The following is a 6,000-nucleotide window of genomic DNA, read 5'->3' as shown; positions in this document are numbered from 1 at the left end:
AAAAGGAATTCTCACCTACTGCTTGTACAGTCTTCCTCTTGGCAGATGCTGTTGCCTGAATCGTCGTCTTCTGTCCCATTGGCTCTTCGGAAGACGTGAAGGCCATGGTGTTCAGTCTGTCGGTTTAACTTGACTATCATCAGCCAATCTTGGCTTGGTGGCGTCTTTCCACTTCCCAAAGTTGTATGTTGAGACACTTTTCTGAGAAAGAAAAATTTATTCTTTGTACTATTCAATTCTAACTGCAACTTTCCCTACAATAACTAACGGTGAACCAAATGTGCAAAATGTAGGTCCCTTGGGGTAATAACGCCAAGTTCTCGTAAAGAGCGTATTTTGGTTGGTTTGATTTGCTGTTTTAAGTCCACTTTATGCACAGTAAGGCTAATCGGGACTGGACCTACAGTTTAAAGTGGGATCCGAACCACTTGTGCCTCCACCGGGTATCGAACCCGGGACCCCTTGATTACAAGGCAATGACGCTACCACTGCGCCATGGGGGAGCGTATTTTGGATGAAATCAGAGACATGACATATGCAGTACCTTGATTAAAGGTTCTGAAGTCAAGAAAGCAAGAAACCGTTCTGGAATATTCTCTGTGCCACCAGTATTTCTCTATGTTGTGCAAAAGGCGGTTGATTTCCCGCCTGTTGTAAAACAGCCAAGGTAAGTCTGTTGCATGCGCGACTGTATTTTAAATTTCTGTCAATTACACTGCACATATATTTCTAGTATATTTAATGTATTATCGTTATGTACTAAGTGATCGTGAATGTGTTCAAGAACGAGCTCGTAATGGACATAGAACGTGTAATAAGTGAGCCGGGGTAATAGCGTCACGCTCTGTTTCTTTCAGTTTATGAAATCAGGAGCCTGCGATCAGCGTTGTTTTGTTATTTTAGATATCAGTGATATACAAAAATAAAATTTACATACTGCATGTCCGAAAAGGTGATGGAAGCTATCGATAGTTTTGGCACAATTCTAACGACTGATATCTTCCCAAAAAGGAAGAAGGGATTGGAAGTGCATCTTCATCAACTTCTACTGGAAGCTACTCAAAATCAACAGAACCCAAAAGAAGAAAAACAGTTCATAATAAAAACTAAGAAATATCGTCGAAGGAAACTGGTGGCGGCACCATCATCGTTGTGTCCCTACAGAATTCTGTTCATTTTCTTGACCTAAACTTTACATTGGAGCACGATGGAGTGGCAATGCAAATGTTACTTTGTAAAAGTTTCTCGCATAAATCGATAATAAAAATGTGTTTACTAAACCTTCCTGATCATGTAGCAAGTCACAAACTTCTGAAAATTACAGTATCGTGAACCTAAGAAATAATATATTAAAGTGCTACGATAGGGTGGCCCGAACAGATCAAATATGGTATGTTTGTGCACAAAGAGCACTAAACTTGGCATTATTTGGGTCGTTCCTAGCTGCCATGGGTTCGACATTACACAAATGTATATTTTACACTTGGCTTTATGTTTTCTCTGGTCGCGAGTATGTGTAATTCAACGGCGGGTGTAGGAATCGGAGAAACTCACCAAAAAATCCAGAAAGGAAATTATGTGAGTATGCGCATGATATTTATTATTATATAATTACACCATCCGATATTTTAATGTTAACGTATGCTTTCCTTTCATACAGTAGACATTTCCCCCTTGCACTTCCTTTCTCTATTTTTTGTTGTTACAATACTTTCAAAATTATAATTCCTGTAAATATAAGCGCCCTAGGGGCTGGTAGACGTGAAACAGAAGATAATATTGTTTTGTAATAACTACTCTTTTCGATAAATGTGCTACATATAAAGTAGAGCATCATATTTACTTGTAGAAGTGTCAATTATAACAACAAATAAGAAAATTAAAGTGCAGTCGTACGGAATTATTATGTATTATTCTTTAGCCAAAAAAAAAAAATAAAAAAATTGTGAAAGCTACAAGTAACATAACCAAATACTGTGCACATTTGAATTTTCTTTTTAGTTCAGATATCTTTTTCTATTGTTAACGACCATCCATAGTATTACAGCACTGAAAAATCATCTATCGTCTTTCGGCATAATTTCTGAGGTTAAGATCAAATTAAACTTCCAATTTATCCCCGTGTACTTAAATGGGAGAACAGTTGTCGGTCTGAAGTGAAAGGACAAAACTATCGTGTCGCCACCTAGAATTAGCTTTCGTTGAGCAGCACAATTAACCACACATAAACACGATCATTTGGAATTTCCCGAATGCTCGGGATCTCGAAAAGTGGGGAAGTGATTTCTCTAAGTCGGGCTCGAAACTCAATTCATTCCGTATTTCAGTACTTATTTGTCCGGATTCAGAACACACCTACTGGATGAGATTCATTTTGTATTCCTGTACACAAATTTATGATGAATACTACGAGTTCTTAAGATTTAAATAGCCGAAAAATGTATATTTATATTATTAAAAAAAAATATCTTCCTTACCTTTTTGTTCTTTTCATTGAATTTTGGTCTCTTATTAGTTTCTTATGTCACATTTACATTGGCTTTCATTCTAAAATAAATCTATGGGAACATATAAGTATTATTGAGCTAAAATATTGTTGCAGCCAGCAATGCAGTTTGCTCGTTGCTATGTGCCAAGGTACCTTTATAAGGTATGCCATTCCCGAGGTTCCGAGATTTATTCCCATGATGCTGTGCGCGCTATGACGTCATTAAGAGGACAGAATGGAACTTACTTCGTTATCGTATACGGAAGCTTGAGATAAATGGGTCTATTATTTACTTATACACACTTTTTCTTGAATGCCGGTAGAATGAGAACAAATCATCCTGTTTGTGCTCTTGCCACGTGCAATAATAATAGAAGAAAATCGCCTGGAATAAAGTCATCATCGCTTCCCAAAAAACAAGTTGCTGTAGCAGGATTGATTCAATTTGTTCCTCCAAATTTCGGACTTACTCAGTGGTGTAACCACAGGGGAGGGCAGGGGCATTGTCCCCCAACCTTCGACGGAAGTCAATTCTAGGGGGGGGGGGAACATTGATGGCCAAAGGCACCTGCAGGGGGCACAGAGGAGAAATTGCCCCCTTCTATTTCAAATTTTATACAAATAAAAATACATTTCGTAAAATTTTCTTGCTCGCTTCGCTTGCAGTGCCAGCTTTTCTGAGTCTCGTCAAGTTCAGAGACGTAGCTAGGGGGCGTCGGGAGTCGGCCATGGGCGCCAAATAATCTAATTTTAAAAAAAATGTGAAAGAGAGAATGCCTTAGCGCCATGTGATATTATTTGTCCCTTATTAAATCAATATTGTTTTAAATTGCAAAAATTGGATCAAAAAATTTACTTTCTCGCTTCGCTCGCAATATAATTGTTTTTTTTAATGTGATGTATTTAAATAATATGTCTTGTATATGTGTAATGAAAAAACTTTGAATACGTACATAATTTAGTGTTAGCATCTTGCATATGTATTTTCTTATTTTATGTCGCTCCATGTTGCTTATGTGTAAAACATATGAAAGTTATACATGTTATATGTACAAAAAAAATATCTTCGGCACGCATTTATCATTCATTTTCTGACATTCAAAAATACAGTTTGTGTGCTTGTTTTCAATTATTAGCTAATGTAAAATTTCTGGTGTTGAAAAAATATTTGAAATCGTTTGTTCCAATTAAATGCTTTAGCACAGACATCTACCTACCTTTTGCGTAATTTATGAGGATAATAACGTCTTTGATACTACCACTACTACGACTAGTAATAATAATGACATTATTAATGTTATTATTATTACTATTATTATTATTGGTACGTTTATCCTGGTACTTTCTCCCTCCAGACAAAAATTCGTGGTTGCGCCTCTGGCCTTTTCTTCCACACTCGCCTTCCGTATCATCACGTATGCAACTTTCAAAAACCTTTACACAATCGGAACTCAGTTTCTAAGTATTGCTTCATTGAATATTGAGTGCAAGATAAGATTTATTAGCTTTGAAGTTGAAACATCGTCCGCGAAAATAATACTTTGAACATCTCGTAGGTAGCCAACACTAATTAACAATTGCACTGTTACTTTACTTTATGTGCGTTTGTTGAGAAATTGTGCTGAAAATATAATGTACGACTTACAGGACAGGCGTTTCTCCCCTGCACATCCTTTCAATCTTCTCGTCAATCAATGAGAGGAGCTGTCATGTAAATAATGACCAAAGAAGCTATTCAATCAGGCCCGTAGCCAGGAATTCTTTGTAGGGGGGGGGGGAGCGAAGTCAATCCTAGAGGGGGCAAATTTTTAACATATTGTGTCGCATTGGCACATATTATGGTAGGGTACACAGAGGTACTTGCCCCCCTCCCCCAAAAGCTATAAGTAACAGAAAAGGGATGGTATCTTGAAACTGCAACGAACCAAAAAAAAAAAACTTCGAGCAACATCAAATAGCAATATTTCGATAATGACCTTTCCAGGTTGCCAAAGAATATAAAGTTTAACATAAATAGGCTAATAGGGACTGTACCTACTTGATATCGTAATTGATTGATTTGGTGTTTTAAGTCCGCTTTTTGCACAGAAAGGCTAATTTGGACTGGGCCTACAGTCTAAAGTGGGATCCTAACCACTATGTGCCTACACCGGGTATCAAACCCGGGACCCCTTGACTACAAGGCGACGGCGCTACCACTAGACCATCGTGGAGGCCATATTTGTGTTGCTTGACAAGACTTATTTTCTAATTGCGCACTCTATTATTAGTAAAACACATTTTATGTGTGTGTTGGATATGGTATGAGATTTAATTAGGAAAAGCGATGGATAATGTAATATTTATACAAAGTAAATTAACGCATTATGTTCTTACAACAAATGTAACTATTACAGAATAGGAAGCCAGTGACGAAATTAGCCGTAAGTTTTTTTTTTAATTCCTCGCAGTAGTAAATATTGTTACAAATAAAATCGAGAAATTTAGATCCTCAACTTAGGTGGATAAGAGACCAAATTATAATTCTCAGCTTGCATTTACCTCCGATTATTAGAAGTATCATTCGACCGAAAAGCAATCTCTGACTGTTGGCTGATAAATGCGACGTGCCTAAAATACAGGAAAACGTAACAGCATAATCGTTCCATTATTTTTGTTTTGTATTTGTATTGCTTTTGTTTTATTTCAAGTATAATTTACCCCTTGGCTAATCGCAAAGATGAAAATGAATGGTGAGTAGATGAAATGGATGATCACAAATCCATGTGGATCACAAACAGTACAGAGTACTACACAGATTGTTGGCCCACATGCCAGAACCTAGTAAGCCCGCAAGATTGAAGTTCCTAGGATATATTACCTGGAAGAAATATTGCTATTTGAATGTTTCCCGAAAATACACCATTTATACAATAGCCATTATCTAATTCATTCGCCGGCTCGGTAGCCGAGGGCGTTAAGTGGTCGACTTTCGATTTCGCCTCCGAAGTTCCCGGTTCAAGTCCCAGCATGGGCATAGGTTTTCTCTGCGAGTCAGGCACGTATCCAGGAATTCCTTTCGTGGTGGGCTAAACACCATATTTTTAAGGGGTATATATAGAACCTCACAATTGTATGTTTAAGGCCAATGGTGGCAATTGGGTTCAAAACGGGAGTGGGGGGGGGTGCAAGAAAAGTTTACTTTCTCTTCCCTTGGTATGCAAGGGTTAGCATAAAGAGGTCATAGTGTGAAGGCAAAAAAATGGGGAGCAACTATCCCCAAAATCGTCGCCACTGTTCAAGGCTGCCAAATTATTCAGAACGTGAAATCGGAACATTTTTTACCACTCAACTCCTCTGTTTCCATGCATTAACATTGTGTGCCGGAACCATCTCAGTATGTGTGTTTGCCCATTTCTTATCATCAGACATCAAAACATCTATGGCGTCTTCGAGTGTTTTTTACGAAGCTGTTACACACGCACGGGATGGACAATCCACTCGACAACGCGAGACTCAAACTGTGGGCTGAG

This window comes from Lepisma saccharinum, chromosome 1 (genome assembly GCF_977018435.1).
Source record: "Lepisma saccharinum chromosome 1, izLepSacc3.1, whole genome shotgun sequence".
Taxonomy (NCBI): Eukaryota; Metazoa; Arthropoda; class Insecta; order Zygentoma; family Lepismatidae; genus Lepisma; species Lepisma saccharinum.
Note: the sequence above shows the minus strand (reverse complement) of the source record.